Below are 16,775 nucleotides of genomic sequence, written 5' to 3'. Positions count from 1 at the left end.
CTGGAGAACAATCCAAAGTTTAGCTAAACAGGCGTCCTATAACTAAGGATATAAAGAAAAAGCCACACCGAGTCTGGTAGAAGGGACAGAGATGTGGAACTGACTGGTCCCACACCCATGTGTGGCAGTTAAAAATCAGGAGGAATATCTCGGCCATGGGGATTCTTCCCAGAGGAGTGAAGGACCCCAGCCCCACACTGAGCTCCCCAGCCCAGAGTAGTGGAGTCAGGAAGAGGAGCCTGCACATTTGGCTGTGAAAATCAGCAGGGATTCTGACGATCTATGTGAGAAGGAAGGTGGTGGGAAATCCAGATATCCTCTTAAAGGGCTCGCAAACAGACTCACTCGCTTAAAGGCACTCACCTGGGGCTCTGGCGGAGGCACATGACTTAGGTGATATCAGAGACACACAGGGAGAGACTGAGTTGTGTGGCAGGTGAGAACTGGAGACATAGCCACCATTTTCCTCATGTAGAATCCTCCTTCCATGCAGTGGGCAGGTGGGTGTCATTTTTCCTGTGTTCAGCCCTCCCCCCACAGACCAAATATGAATCTGATTGGCCTGGTTAGCTCTGCTCGCTTTATCTTAGTGACCTCATGAGACCCTGCCCCACCCAATTCACACACATTGGAGGCACTTTCTGCAAAAGGCAGCCAGCTCTGCCCCACATACTGCAGGAGGTTCTTTCAGCAGCAAACAATGGACCTCAACTCATGCATCGCCAGAGGCCTTTTGTGGCTGGCAACCAGCCCCACTCCCATTGCACTTTTTCTTGGACAACTCTTGGGGGCTCAAAGGCCCTAGGCAGGCAGCAGCTGGCCTCAGGATACTCTGAGACTTTTGCTGAGTAACTCCAGACTCAGCTCTGGCACCAAACCTGAATCAGCATTAACCTGGCGAACACCACTCACCCTACCCTGGTGACTCCTTGAGACCCTGCCTCAACCAACTCATGTATCACACAAGGCTCTAGCAGTAGCTGAGACTCATGGACAGGTGGCAGGCAGCAGCAGGCCTCGGGATGCCCTAGGCTTTTTGTGGAGCTACCCCAGGCCTGGTACTTGTGGCAGACATCCTTGGTTCACATTATGGGCTCATCCATATGTCTCCAGGTCCAGCACAAGGAACAACCAACCATAGATCATTTTGTAGCTTCTACCAGGTAGTCTCCAGCTGGTTAGAGGAAATGGGTGACCTGGGCCTGCACCTGCCAAGAGGCCTCAGAGCCAACATACTTGGAAGTTGGCTTCAGACCACAGCAGAGCACCACCCAATATCCCCATAAGTGGCACACCCAAAGGATGGTCTCAAGGCACCAGAGCCTGCTGGGGCAAATCTCTCTCCATGGGATCAGCCCTCTGTGCCTGTGCAGCAGCCTGTAAGCTTTGGACATGGCCAAACCCCACAGCCAATCAGCCTGAGGGTCATTCCCACCCACTGACATGATAATAGCAATCAATGCTCAACTGTAACAGGAGGGCACACAAGGGACCCTGCTGGAGCACCCACTGCAGGTGACCAGGGAGACTGTGCCACTGAGCCCCATAGGGCACATATTGCATAAAGCCACCTGAGAAGACTACAAGACACAACAGATCTACCTAATATATAGAAACAAACACAGAGAGATAGCCAAAATGAGGAAACAAAGAAAGATGTCCCAAGTGAAAGAACAGGAGAAAACTCCAGAAAAAGGAGTAAACAAAATGGAGGCAAACAACCTACAGATACAGAGTTCAAAACAATGGTGATAAGGATACTCAAGGAACTTAGTGAGAACTTCAGCAAAGAGAGAGCAAGTATTTAAAAAGGACATAGAAACCATAAAAAAGAACCAGTCAGAAGTGAAGACTACAACAACTGAAATTAAGAATTCACTAGAAGGAAGCACCAGCAGACTAGATGAAGCAGAGGATCGAATTAGCAATTGGAAGACACCCTATCAGAACAGCAAACAAAACAAAACAAAACAAACAAACAAACAAAAACAATGAGGATAGTTTAAGGGGCCTCTGGGACAATATCAAGCATACCAACATTTGCATCACAGGGGTACCAGGAGAAGAGAGCAAGGAATTGAAAACCTATTTGAAGAAATAATGATGGAAAACTTCCCTAACCTGGTGAAAGAAAGAGACATACAAGCCCAGGAAGTTAGAGTCCCAAATAAGATGAACTCACAGAAGCCCATAAGAAGACACATCATAATTCAAATGCCAAAGGTTAAGGAGAAGGAGAAAATCTTAAAAGCAGCAAGAGAAAAGCAGTTAGTTACCTTCAAGGGAGCACAAAGAAGATTATCAGGTGATTTTTCAACAGAAACTTTGCAGGCCAGAAGGGATTGGCAGGAAATATTCAAAGCGATATAAAGTAAGGATCTACAACCAAGATTACTGTACCCAGCGAAGCTATCATTTATTATAGAACTGAAGGACAGATAAAGAGCCAACTGTGACTTTGACAAAGAGGGATTACATGGAAATAAATGCAAACATTATTACTGATCCTGTAAAAAAGAAAAAAGAAGAAAAAAAAAACTTCCTCCGTTGCATTTAAACAGTTTCTGTTTACAAAATAAGCATAAACAGTGAAATCTCAGGAATACATTTTTGTAAACTAAATGAGGCATATGCTACTCAGTGTATACAGCTGAGTCCTTATTAGAGGTCATGTCTTTAAAAGACTGGGGTGACTGGAGGGGATGAAATAGTAAGCTTTTATGATGATTACAAAGAAGGACAACAGACCTGCTAGGAAAGGAATTGCAGCCATCCTTCAGCCCAGAGGGCCAGCATTGCAGGTAGGCTGCACAGGAGGGCAGGGCTTTTGTAAGAAGGATCTGAATGCTGCTTCACTGTGGTCACTTCTGCTCCTTGTCCCACTCCTGCAGTTGCGGTGAGCAGGGCCACCATGGGTCTATTAGAAAGAGCTAAGCTTGTCCAGGCTTCCCCAAGTATACCCAGAGCCTGAGCCAGCTAATATAAAAACCAGAAGAAGAAGCTTTCCTCATGAAACTGCAGTTCTATTAAAATAAGAATACATGTATCTACAACAGCAATGACTAAGAGTAGTCATGTTTTACAGTGATTGCACAGCTCAAGAGTCTAAATGTAACAGGGGAAATAGAAATACTCCACTGCCACTCTGACACACACTAAGAAGGAAGATGTTTCTTGTCTAAAATCTGACTCCCTGCAAGTGAGGACCTGGTCATTTTAACGCTCCGGCTGCCTGTATTTGTGCAGCTGCTGGGCAAACCCTTCAGGACTGCAGGATTCTACAAAAGGCTGCTTTCTCATACTTGGGAGACCCCAGGAGGCACAAGTTGAAAAGGGAAAAGTGGAGCACTAGCATGTGGAGCCCCAGCTCCTGTGTGAGCTGGGAGCAATGTGGCAAATTCTGGGGCACTTAGAGAAAAAGATTCTCTTCTTCCTCATAGGCATTATGTCAACATGGACTGAAGTGAGATCTTTCCAGCTTTCACACCATGGGAACTCACCAGGCACTGGAAGGGCGCACCCCACACCTTGGGTGACAACCAGGGCAAATTACTCTACACCCAGAGCAGTTTCCCCAGCTGGTAAATGAGCCATGACAGTTCCTCCTCCTTGGCCTGAGGTGAGGATTAAATGAAATAATTTCACGTTTAGCATAGGACCTGGCTGATAATAAACTCGGTCAGTGGTGCAGCTATTGATAGACCATGTTATTAACAGGGACTTGCTCCCGCTAATCTTCACATTATCTGTTATCCTTTAGTATGTGGGGTTTCAGTTTAATTGCCTTCCCTTACTGTGAGTGTTCTATTAATTGCCTTCCTCCCTGTCCTAATTGTTCTTTGGACCTGCACCTTTTCAGCAGGGAAGAGAAGGGCTTTTGCTCCTGGCAAGTTCCTCTCTCCAGATGCCCTGCAGAGACAGTTTACCAGACAGCTTACTGAGGAAGGGAGTGATGTCCTCCCCCAGGCCTTCATCCTTGAACGGACATTGTTCATTCACACAGGCACTGATGAAAAGGAAAGGATGTTTTACTCACGTTTGCATTTTCCCACCAGGTTTATAAATTTCCTTCAGAGGGATGAAGTCTTTCCTTTCATGATCACTTTAAAACACATTTGAACAAAATAGACTTACAAATAGAAAACAAACCAAAAAAATGACTCTATAGACAGAAACTGGAGAGTTTCTTATGCCATTGTACAAAGTTTGAATGGTATTTATGGGCCATAGGGAACTCTGGGGGGCTTTGATCAAGGAAGCAGCAGGGAAACTGGGGGAGATCAGCGAGGAGCTGCAGTCACACTGCAGAGGCTGTGAGGTCCCCAGTGAAGGCAGGACCACAGGGCTTAGAGAGAAGTTTAATTGGAAGATGTTGTGGAGGGAGACCCAACAGGACTCTGTGCTTGGTTGGACATCACAGAGAAAGAGTAGATCACAGCTGTGGCATTTCCAGTCTGAGTGACTAGGGGCTGCTGGTACCTGGCTAAGGGACAATAGTGAAAGATGCAGACATCTGAGGGGGAAAGAGTGGCTTATTAAGTGACCTTGGCGTGGAAAAGTCTCTGAGGAGATGGCCAGCAGACAGCTCTGGAACCATGGCTGAGTCACTTCAAATCCTATTTGGAAAAAGAAAAACCATAAATACTAAGGAAGTAACTCTACAAACTAAGATAATAGTTTTTAAAAATTCAGAAATTGACTCAAGTGTAAGCCAGAGTTGAAAGTGAAAAGCTAAGCATCATCTGCTTAGAGGTGACCTTTGAAGTTGAGACTCGCTGCAGAGAGGAGATGGGAGGGCTGAGGAGTCTGCACAGAGACCCTTAGGGATCCTGGAACCAGGAGGACCAACCCCAGGGCAGAACACTTGGTGCCTATGGAGGGGAAGGCAAGGGACATGCTCTGCACCCTACAGACAAGCTGGGAGGAAACCAGAGTTTTGGTCTTGCATTTTCCAGATAAAGAAACTGCATTCCCAGACTAGAAAAAGCTAAAGGAGTTCATCACCACCAAACCAGTATTACAAGAAATGTTAAAAAGACTTCTTTAAGAAGATGAGAGAAAAAATGATCATGAATATGAACAATAAAATGGAAATAATTACTTTAAAGGAAAGTGAATTAAATGCTCCAATCAAAAGATGTAGAGTGGCTGAAAGGATAAGAAAACAAGACCCATACATATGCTGTCTACAAAAGACCCACTTCAGATCGAAAGACACAGGGAGACTGAAAGTAAAGGGATGGAAAAATGTATTTTATACAAATGAAAAAAAAAAAAAAAAAAAGCTGCTCTAGCAATACTTATACCAGCCAAAATAGACTTTAAAACAAGAGACACAGAAGAATATTTCATAATGATAAAGGGATCTATCCAATAAGAAAATGTAACCCTTGGACACATTTATGCACCCAACATAGGAGCACCTAAATATATAAAGCAAATAACGACAAACATAAAGGGAGAGATTGACAGTAATACAGTCATAGCAGGGGACTCTACCACCCCATTGACATCAGTGGATAGAAAAAAAAATCAAGAAGACAGTAACTTTAAATGACATATTATACCAGATGGATTTAATTGATATTTTTAGAGCATTTCACCCATAAGCAGCCAATTATACATCCTTTTCAAGTGCACATGAAAGATTTTCCAGGATACACCACATGTTAGACCAGAAAACAAATCTCAATAAATTTAAGAATTTTGAAACCATATCAAGCATCTTCTCTGATCACAATGGTATAAAACTAGAAATCAATTACAAGAAGAAAACTGGAAAACAAACACATGGAGGCTAAATAACATGCTACTAAACAATGAATGGATTAATAATAAGATCAAGAAAAAAAAATCAAAAGATATCTTGAGATAAATGAAAATGAAAACACAATGACTCAAATCTATGGGACACAGCCAAAACACTTCCAAGAGAAAAATTTATAGCAATACAGGCCTACCTCAAGAAAGAAATATCTCAAATAAACAATCTAACCTTATATGTAATGGAACTAGAAAAAGAATGAAAGAAAGGAAAAAAAGTCTAAACTGAGTAGAAGGAAGAAAATAACAAAAATCAGAGTAGAAATAAATGATATAGCGTCTAAAAAAATACAAAAGATCAATGAAACCAAGAGTTCGTTTCTTGAAAAAATAAGCAAAATTCATAAACCTTTAACCAGGTTCATCAAGAAAAAAGAGAGAGTACCCAAATAAATAAAATAAGAAATGAAAGAGAAGAAGTAACAACAGATATCACAGAAATACAAAAAATTATAAGAAAATACTACAAACAATTATATGCCAACAAATTGGGCAATATGGAAGAAATGGATAAATTCCTGGAAATGTACAATTTTCCAAGTCTGAGTCAAGAAGAAACAGAAAATATGAACAAACCAATAACTACTAACAAAACAGAATCAGTAATTAAGAAACTCTCAACAAACAAAAGTCCTAGACATGATGGCTTCACAGGTGAATTTTACCAAACATTCAAAGAAGAATTAATACCTATTCTTCTCAAACTGTTCCAAAAATTAAAGAGGCAGAGTGTCCCAAGCTCATTTTATAAGGTCCCCATTACCCTGATTCCAAAACCATACAAAGACATTACAAAAAAAGGAAATTACAGGCTGATATCCCTGATGAACATAGATGCAAAAATCCTCAACAAAATATTAGCAAACTGAATTCAGCAATACATTTTTTTAAAAAGATCATACTCCACAATCAAGTGGAATTTATTCATGGAATGCAAGTTTGGTTCAATATCTGCAAATCAACAGGATACACCACATAAACAAAATGGATACAAATTATATGATCGTATCAATAGATACAGAAAAAGCATTTGACAAATCCAGCATCCATTTATGATAAAATCTCTCAATGAAGTGGGAACAGAGGGAACATACCTCAACATAATAAAGGTCATATATGACAAACCCACAGCTACCATCATACTGAAGAAGGAAAAGCTAAAAGGCATTCTCCTTAAGATCAGGAACAAGACAAGGACGTCCACTTTCACTACTTCTATTCAATTTAGTACTGGAAACCCTAGCCACGGCAATCAGACAAGAAAAAATATATAAGGCATCCAAATTGCAAAGGAAGAAGTATAACTGTCATTATTTGCAGATGACATAACACTCTATATAAAAACCCTACAGAGTCATTAAAAAAACTATTAGAACTGATAAATGAATTCAATAAAGTAGTGAGATAAAAAAATTAATATTCAGAGATCGGTTGCATTTTTATACACCAATAATAAACTATCAGAAAGAGAAATTAACAAAACAATCCCATTTACAATTGCATCAAAAAAAAATACTTGGGAATAAATTTAACCAATGAGGTAAAAAGACTTATACTTGGAAAACTATAAGACACTGAAGAAAGAAATTGAAGAAGATACAAATAATTGGAAGCATATATCATTCTCATAGATAGGAAGAACTAACATCGTTAAAATGTCCACACTACCCAAATCAATCTATAGATTCAATGCAATCCCTATGAAAATACCAATGGTATTTTACACAGAACTAGACCAAATAACCCTAAAATTTATGTGGAACCACAAAAGATCTGAAATAGCCACGGCAATACTGAGAAAGAAGAACAAAGATGGAGGTATCACACTATCTGATATCAAACTGTATTACAAGGCAATAGTAATCAAAACAGCATGGTATTGGCATAAAAATAGACACATAGATCAATGGAACAGAATAGGGAGCCCAAAAATAAATCCACGCCTACAACAGTTCAGACATTTAAGTTCACAAACTCATTCTAGAAAAAGTGCTACATACCTCACTGCTGAATATCACTATGGTCACCTTCGAAGTACTCCCCTTGGGAAGCTATGCACCAATGCCAGCATCTAGTCTACCCTTCAAAGCAATTCTGGAACTCTTTTTCTGGAATGGCCATCAGAGCTGTCATTGTATTACCCTTGATGTCCTGAATGTCATTAAAATGTCTTCCTTTCAATATTTCCTTTAACTTCAAGTAAAGAAAAAAGTCATTGGGGGGCAGATAAGGTGAGTAGGGAGGGTGTTCCAACACAGTTATTTGCTTACTGGCTAAAACCTCCCTCACAGACAGTGCCGTGTGAACTGGTACAATGCCATGATGCAAGAGCCATGAATTGTTGGTGAAAAGTTTAGGTCATTTTTGTCTAACTTTTTCATGTAGTCTTTTCAGCACTTCCAAATAGTAAACTTGGTTAACTGTTTGTCCAGTTGGTACAAATTTATAATGAATAATCCCTCTGATATCAAAAAAGGTTAGCAACATTGTTGCAACAAGTTCGTGAACTTAATTGTCAGACCTCTTATATCAATTAATCTACGACAATGGAGGCAAGAACATACAGTGGAGGAAAGAGAGTCTATTAAGTAAATGGTGTTGAGAAAACTGAAACATACATTAAAAAATTAAACTGGATCACCTTCTTACACCATATACAAGAAAAAACTGAACATGGATTAAAGACTTAAATGTAAGACCTGAAAACATAAAACTCCTAGAAAAAACATACGTAGTAAACTATTTCACATAAATCTTGATAACGTCTTTTTTAATATATCCCCATGAGCAAGGGGTAAAAAATACAAAAATAAACAAAATGGAACTACATGAAATTAAAAAGATTCTGTAGTTGATATAACCCTTAACAAAATGAAAGGATATTTGTCAGTAATACAACTGATAAGGGATTAATATTCAATATATAGAAGGAACTCATACAGCTCAATAACAAAAACAATCCAATCAAAAAATTGGCAGAGGACTTGAATATACATCTCTCCAAAGAGGACATACAGATGCCCATAGATGTAGGAAAAGATGCTCAACAGCACTCATCATTAGAGAAAATGCAAGTTAAAACCATGATATCACCACACACCTGTCAGAATGGCCATTATCAATAAATTACCAAAAAACAAGTGCTGGAAAGGATGTGGAGAAAAGGGAACCCTCGTGCCATTGGTGGGATTGCAAATTGGTGCAGCCACTATGGAAAAAAGTATCGAGTTTCTTCAAAAAATGAAAAAATTAGAACTACCTTATGATCCAGCAATTCTACTTCTGGGTATTTATGTAAAGAAATTCAAAACACTAATGCAAAAAGATATATTCACCCATATGTTCACTACAGTGCTATTTACAATGGCCAAGATACGGAAGTGACCTAGGTGTCTAGCAGTAGACAAATGGATAAAGGAGATGTGGTACATGTATACAATGGACTATTACTCAGCCATAAAAAAGGATGAAATCTTGCCATCTGCAACAACATGGATGGACCTGGAGGGTATTATCCTGAGTGAAATAAGTCAGACTGACAAAGACAAATACCATATGATTTCACATATATGTGTAACATAAAGAAATAACACATATGATTACACATATATGTGTAACAAAATAAATGGACAAACACAACAGAAACAGAATCATAGAAACAAAGAACAAACATGGTTGCCAGAGAGGTGGGAACATAGAGAGATGGGTGAGAACGGTGAAGGGAAATACCGTTAATAATAGTGAGACAACTTTGCACCCATGGGTACTACGCTTAGTGCGGTGAGTACATCGTAAGACACATAAATGTTGAATACTATGTTGTACAGCTGGAACTACTATAATAGTTTATGTCAACTATACTTTAATAAAAACACAAGTAATCAAAATATTTTTAATTGAGGAGAAGACTGTATACTCTTATAGTATGGGTGCTTTTTCTAAGCAAGACATGAGACCTACAGGCCATGAAGAAAAGAACAGACATATTAGATTAACACCTAATGCTTTTGAGAATGCAAGAAACAGAATGCACAGTACATTGCTAGGGGCGTGGGAATTGTTCCGGTTTGGGAAAATAATAGTTTCTGTTTTTTAAATTAGATATATTCTTTTACAGATCTATCTCACTTTTATGAATCTATTCTACATAAACCAAAGTACCAATATGTAAATACTGGTATATGCACAGATGTTAAATACAGCATTTCTAATGGTAGCAAACACAAACTGGAAACAGCCTTGCTGCCCATAACTAGAGAGCGGTTTTACTACTGTGTCCCTCTGCACTATGAAATGTTATACAACTTCTAAAGGAATGAGGTAGCATCGTCTCTCGACCTGGATGTTTTGATATAAGAGGAAAGCAGTTTGCAGAGTCATTCATACAGCATCCTTCAGTTTCTGTAAAAACCCACAACATGACCTGCTGTACACATGTGCATAGTTTGTGTGAGGACTGAGAAGGACGTGGCCAACAGACAAATCTGTTGCCTGTGGTTACCTGGAAAGAAGAGGGTAGCATGGTGGTGAGAGCTTTGTGACTGTTTACGTTGCCTCGTGTTGCACTTCTGTGTCACTTGTGTAATTTTAAAACATATAAATACAATGTGTTTTAAAGGAGAACATTTTTCAAACATCACCCAAGTCCCCAGGCCCCATTCTGTTTGAGAGGGTGGGGATGAAGCCTGAGAATCTGAATTTTAACAAGATGCTTAGGTGACCGTTGGGGTGGTGGCCAGCGACTGCACCTTAGGGAATGCTGCAGTACAAGTTCCCTGGGACAGTTTGGAGGAAGGGAGGAGAGCTGGTGGCTGGTGGGCAGGAAATCCGAGGAGAGGACAAGGTGTAGAAGGGCTGCTAGGTGTGGAGATGGCACATCTCCTCCTCTAAGCCAAGACGGAAGGAGAGCACCCAAGAGGAGTATGTGGCAAGGGTCAGGGACATTTCCAACTGTAGGAAAGGAAATTCAGGGAGTTCCAATAAGAGTGAAGAACGTGGAGAGAGGATGAGATATGATAGCGGCCGTGGAGGGGCGGCTATCCTCAGGTGACAGGTTCACACTGGAACTGAAGCCCAGCAGCTCTAACCCCAAGAGCTGCAGGACCAGATAAGACACACAGGGCCTTTGTCCTCCAAGCAGGGAGAGTCTGGGTGCTTGGGGCCCTCTTCTGTCCTCCCGGCCATGACAGACAGGGGCAGGCATGAATGAGTTGTGATTTGTGACATGCAGTCTTCATGAGAATGAAATGGGGTCAGATCCCAACCCACCATTTGTTTAAGGGCCAGATTTCTAGTCTTTTCACAGCTTCTTGAGGGAAGTACTATTATCCCCACTTCCAGGTAAGAAAACCAAGGTTTTGATAAGTGGAATGACTTGGCCACAAGTCCGTCCATGTTCATTTGGGAAGTGGCAGTTCCAGGAGTAGCGGGTACATTTGCCCCCATTAAAGCTCAGTTTCTCTGTGCTAACCCTACAAAGGGTGGGGATGGGGATGGATCAGCCCAGAGCCCCAGGAGGAGGGAGAAACCTGCTGTGTTCAGGCTAAGGTGGCGGGATTCTGGATCTCTCTGGCACCTTCTTTTTTCAGCCTGATGCTCTTCAACTGCACTGATGCTCTTGTTTGCCTGGCCTGGCTGTTGGCTTCAGCCTGCTTACCCACCCCACTGACACACATCACTGTCCTGAGAACAATGCAGCACAAAGCAGGGTTAGGGCAGCAGGCCAGGCTCCTCCCCAGAGCCCAGCGCACAGCTGGACCAGAAAAGTGGGTCAGCCCTCTCTGCTCTTCCCTCCTCCCTTCGTGCTGGGACAGCCCGTGTCCGTTTGCCCTGTCTGTCCTCAGACCATGCTTCAGGCAGGCAGGGGGGTCCTGACCCCAGGCCTATTGCACAGACCTGTGTGCCAAGAACAGAGGGGGCCGAGGGCCTGGCTGGTGGGGGCTCATCCAGGAAGACTGTGAGGACCCAAATCTCTTATTAAGGGAAAATCTGGGGTGCAGAAACAGGCTAGAAATGTGTTCACCATTTATGCAGTAAGTACCCGCTAAGTGCCTGATGTAGGGGCTTCCAAGTGTCGGGACACACTCGAGACAGTTCACCAGCATCCCCAGCAGGCAGGACAAGGTCGAGCACATGCCAGCTCTGGAGAAAGGCCTGCTGAAAGAAGGACTGGCAGGCCTGGTCCAGCCCTTTCGAAGCTCAGCTGATGGGAGAAGCAGACGTCAAATAACCACAACCAAGCCACTCAAATTGTGATGAGGATTCTGAAGGACTGTGGAGGTCAGAAGAACTTGCAATTATTTTGGAAAGCTCAAAATGTTTCTTCCTTGAGTGAAACTTTCTTTTCAGAGTCTTCTCAGTTTCAATATGGGGGGGGGGGAATCTTCAAAATCAGCATAAGTCTTAGACAGAATTGCAGCTATAGATAGACAATTCTGCATGCTCTAGTCTTACTGAATAGAATAAATTGTTATTGGTGGCAAAAACAAAACACAGCCAAACAAAACAGTGTCTGTGTGCGTGTGTCTGCGTCTGTGTGTGTGTATGTGCGTGTGTGAGCATTCACGTGTGCATGTATGTGGCCATCTAAGCCTCTATGTCTGCAGAGAGAAAGGGTCCGGGGACCTCGGCAAAGCATCCCATGCGGGCTCAGTATCAGGTGTTTATCATCTACACTCTGGCCCTTCCCCTAGAGCCATGGGACATTGGAGAAACCCTTTGGCTAAGACTCTCCAATGCTATTGCTCCCTTGTCCTCACTCCCCAGCCCCACACCCTCCACGGTGCTCAGAGGCCACCTTTCACCATCCTTGTCGAACCCGGGTGCTGGCCACTCTTGTGGGCTCAGCACCTCCTGCCCAGGAGCCCCTATAAGGAGCAGGCATCTCCCATGGCTCTCCTGCCCCAGCATCTCAGCAAGCCCCTGACCATTTGAAACATCAATGGCAGACGGTGGGCCTCGGTGACAGGCACTGCACATTGAAATAAGGAGACCTTAAGTCTCAAATTGGCTGTTTCGCAGAATCACAGTCATGATGGAGCAATTTAACATCCCTGAACCTCAGTTTCCTCATCTGCAAACTGCACTGATGCTCTTGTTTGCCTGGCCTGGCTATTGGTGGCTAAGAGCAAGGAGATTGCGTGTGGCACAGCCGAGGCACCAGGGAGCTTGGCAAGAGCTGGGAGGCAGCAACAGGACCCTCAGAGCCTCAGGACCCTGAGCACCTCACCCCTGCCCCGCCCAGGGCTGAGTGGTACAGCAAAGCCAGGCCCGATGCCCAGAAGCCAGTCAGATACAAGCTGAGATCACCTCTTTCCCAAAGTCCTTCTTTCCTTGGGAAGTGTCTATTTGTGTGGCCACTGTGTGTGTCAGTCCATTCCTAGTGCTATAAAAACTACCACAGGCTGAGTGTTTGATAGACAATGGAAATGTATTCCTTATGTTTCTGGAGGCTAGAGGTCTGAAATAGGGGTGCCAGCGTGGTCGTATGGGGCCTCTTCCTGGGTCACTGAAGGCGCCTTCTCCCTGGCCTCACGTGGTGGAGGGAGGGAGCTCTGTGGGGTCTCTTTTCTAAGGGCTCCAATGTCATCACAAAGACCCCACCCTCATGACCTCAGCACCTCCCAAAGGCCCCACCTCCAAGGACTGTCATCTTAGGTGGTTAGGCTTCCAACATGTAAGTTTAGGGAGACACACACATTCAGACCTTGGCTGTGCAACGGCCTGACAGTGGGAGCCACGGCAAAACTTGGCCCAGGGAACAGAGCTTGGCCTCCCTGAGTGCGGCCTCCTGTGGCTGCAGGTGGGGGCCCTTTTAGCATTTTTGTCTAGTTAGAGCTGAATTACCATGCAGAGAGTCCTTTAAACTCTTGAGTGAAAGCCACTGGGCTTCTTCCAGCCCAGGATTCACTGAACCCGCAGAACACACCTACTTTTAAGTTGACAAACAAAACCACAGGGAGAAGAGTGACCCAAACTGTCCCTTCCGTCAGATGGCTGAAATGCTTCATGTAAATGTCACTGGACCTGTGCACAGAGGCCGACAGCATGAGTCACTGATCTCTGAGGTAATTTGGCTCTAACTCAAAGCAAACAGAGGCCCGATTCGTAGATACAGGTAAGACACGAAAGGAAAAGAAACAACCAAAGCAAAGAAGCCCAAGCCAGTGGCCACACCTTCTGTGTCTTGCTGGGTGCTGTGTGTAGGGCCCTCGCACAATGTCTGCCGCCACCAAGCCCAGCACATCCGTGGCCTTTGCAGGTGGCTGATGTAGGCACTCAGCCCAGCAGTTTGCTAAAGGAATGGTCGAGACACCGGTCCAGGGCAGGTAAACTGAGTATGTCCCGTGCCAGTCCCTTGCGGCCCCCACAGGCCGGGCTCTCAAGCTGAGCCTGCTTACCCACCTGCCCACCTCCCCCACCTCGTCGTGACCCCTGGAGTACATCTCAGCACAGCGGAAGTGAGAACCACAATAACACCTGCCTCCCTGTGCTCAGCCTCATAACTGTGGGAGCCAGTTCTGTAACCGAAGCCTCTGAGCTGCTTCCAGTTCCCAGGAGGCCAGAGGGTCTGGGTAGACGACAGGCTGAGTCCCGGCCCAGTGCCGCCGGGTGCTGTTGCCACCCCACTCCATGGGGGGTGCGCTGTAAGGGGGCAGGCCCAGCACCCACCAAAGGCCTAGAACGAAGGCCGCCAGGCCCAGAGGAGGGAGGAGGAGTCTAGATCCCATCCTCTAACTTTCTGGGGCCTCTGTGTCTGCATGTGCAAAATGGTGGGATTGGGCCTGATCCCCACAGTACCTGAGAGAGGGCAGCTGGGTTGGGGGAGGGCCTGCTGCTGAACCCCTAAATCCTACTATTCTACAGAAAGAAAGCCATGTACCCCAGTTTCCCCTGACTGAGGAAGCACCCGGCTGCCCTGGGGGGGGGGGGGTGTCTGTGAACTCAGCAGGAAGGGCTTGAGGAGGAGTGACAAGCTACAGTAACTCTGTGACTCTCAGGGAGCCACAGCTAACACCCGTGGGACACCACAACAGAAAAGAGTCAGGCGTTGCTTGGGGAACAGCAGAAAAAAGTTGTTTTATGTTCGGTGAGAAATTTTGTTGTTTGCTTATTTTTAACGAGAGGCTTTATGGCAATTCCTACATTTTAACAAACTATATCCTTGACACCATGATAACACATTCCGAAGTGACATGTACTAACTCAAAAATGCAATCTCTCACCCAGAGGGCTCATGTAGGGTCAGGAATTCGCAGGTTCCAAATCCAGTTGAATTCAGGAAAGCAAATGAAAACACAAAACCAAGCAATTTAGAAAGCACTCTTTTGAGGGTTAAAGTTGTGGTGTGTGTACCAATCTTACCACTTTTTCCTTTCTCCTGTTGACGCTGCTCACACAACACACAAAGTAAACTTGGGCCTGGAAATGCAGGCTCATATTTTTGCTCCAAGCAGGTAGAAGCTTCTCACTGCTGCTGTGTGGTTCTGACACACACAGACACACACACACACACACACACACACACACACACACACACACACACTTAAAAAAAATAAAAACAGAAACAGCCCCCACCACCAAAAAAAACACCCTATGTCTCTGGTGGTCCAGTCATGCCCTCTGACACAGCTGAGTGATGGCTGTCGGCACCTGGACCTCCTGGGGTTGGGGAACTGCAGCAGACCTGCCCATAGTGCCAGGATCCTTTTTGCTCTATAAATACACCGAAACCCGAGGAATGAATGCAGGTCTTATTCTAAGGGTATTCTCACCCAGCCTTGATCTGTACTCGGGTTCATTAAAATGCTTAAGTCACCCTTTTAATTGGGGACCTTAGGGCTGCAGAACACTCTTAGAGGCTGCGAGGAGATATGGAAGAAATGAAGGATTGAATTCCGTTCCTGAGAGTTTTCCTTCTAAGGAAGAGAAGGCAAAATGAATATAAAATAATATGAAGAAATGCACACTCACCAAGGTGTGTGACCCACCCAGTCTGGGGGTCATGGGACCAAAGAACATTGTGATCAGGGACTCAGGGCAAACTCTGTGGGCCAGTGAAGGTCCATCCGGGATCAGGAGACTGCAGACGGCTAGCTTCCGGACATTCCCGTCAGTAAGGCATGTCTTCTAGTGTGTAACTAGCAGGCACCAGCATCCTAGGGTGGGGACTATGAGTGGGATGCCTTGGAGCGGACTGTGGGAAGGATGAGCCCTGGGGACACCTACGGACGAAAAGAAACAGTAGTCTTAGGAACCAACAATGGCAAATCCCTTCCATCTGGGAGGATACACGCTAGCTTTTTGTCCTGGGAAAGGAGGGTCGCTGCCACTGGCACCTTTCCCAGTTTGTGGTACCAGACCTTTATGGCAGTACTTGGGGTCCCTTGCATAGTTTCAACATGTAACAGAACAGGGGACCCCATAATAGGCCATAGTGAGAGCACATAGTTTCCTCGCAAAATCATCCCGGTATCGGAACCTCTGTATACTACAGTCACTTGCGGGGGCCACTCAGCCACCACCCCTGGCGTCACTTGCAAATCATGAGTCAAACCGGCCCCCCATGGGGCTATCAGACCCAACCACCGACAGTGGGGGCTTTTGACCTGCCAAGGCCAAGTCCATTGCTGCCGTTCCCCTGCTTTCAAGCATGTGGGTGCTGGCAGCAAAATGTTCCCATTTCTGCCGTAGCCTGGCTTTAACAGAGTCTCCCTGGTGGTAACTTGTAATTGAATGGGAGCGGCCGTTCGATGTAGCAGAGCTTCTACTGGTGCGGGCCCTCCCTTCCGTGGTCTCTCATTCAGGACTCTCAAGAAATCCCATAGACGAGAGGCCCAGTCACACATCATGGGAGGGTGTTTTGACACCCGGAGACCTTGCTTCAAAAGGCCATTATAACGTTCAATCATGCCAGCTGCTTGTGGATTGTACGGGGTGTGAAACAACCATTG

General features: G+C 44.5%; 1 long non-coding RNA gene across 1 annotated transcript in view; it reads right to left on the bottom strand.

Moving 5' to 3' along the window:
• The window catches only part of LOC109459874 (uncharacterized), a 79,901-nt gene that overhangs the window by 13,204 nt on the left and 49,922 nt on the right, over positions 1-16,775 (bottom strand). The window contains exon 3 of the long non-coding RNA XR_012490738.1: positions 15,796-16,046. This is a non-coding gene — a long non-coding RNA (uncharacterized LOC109459874). The remainder of the gene's footprint in view (positions 1-15,795; positions 16,047-16,775) is intronic.

Source organism: Rhinolophus sinicus, linkage group LG12, assembly GCF_036562045.2.
Source record: "Rhinolophus sinicus isolate RSC01 linkage group LG12, ASM3656204v1, whole genome shotgun sequence".
Taxonomy (NCBI): Eukaryota; Metazoa; Chordata; class Mammalia; order Chiroptera; family Rhinolophidae; genus Rhinolophus; species Rhinolophus sinicus.
This window is presented reverse-complemented; position numbering and strand designations above follow the sequence as displayed.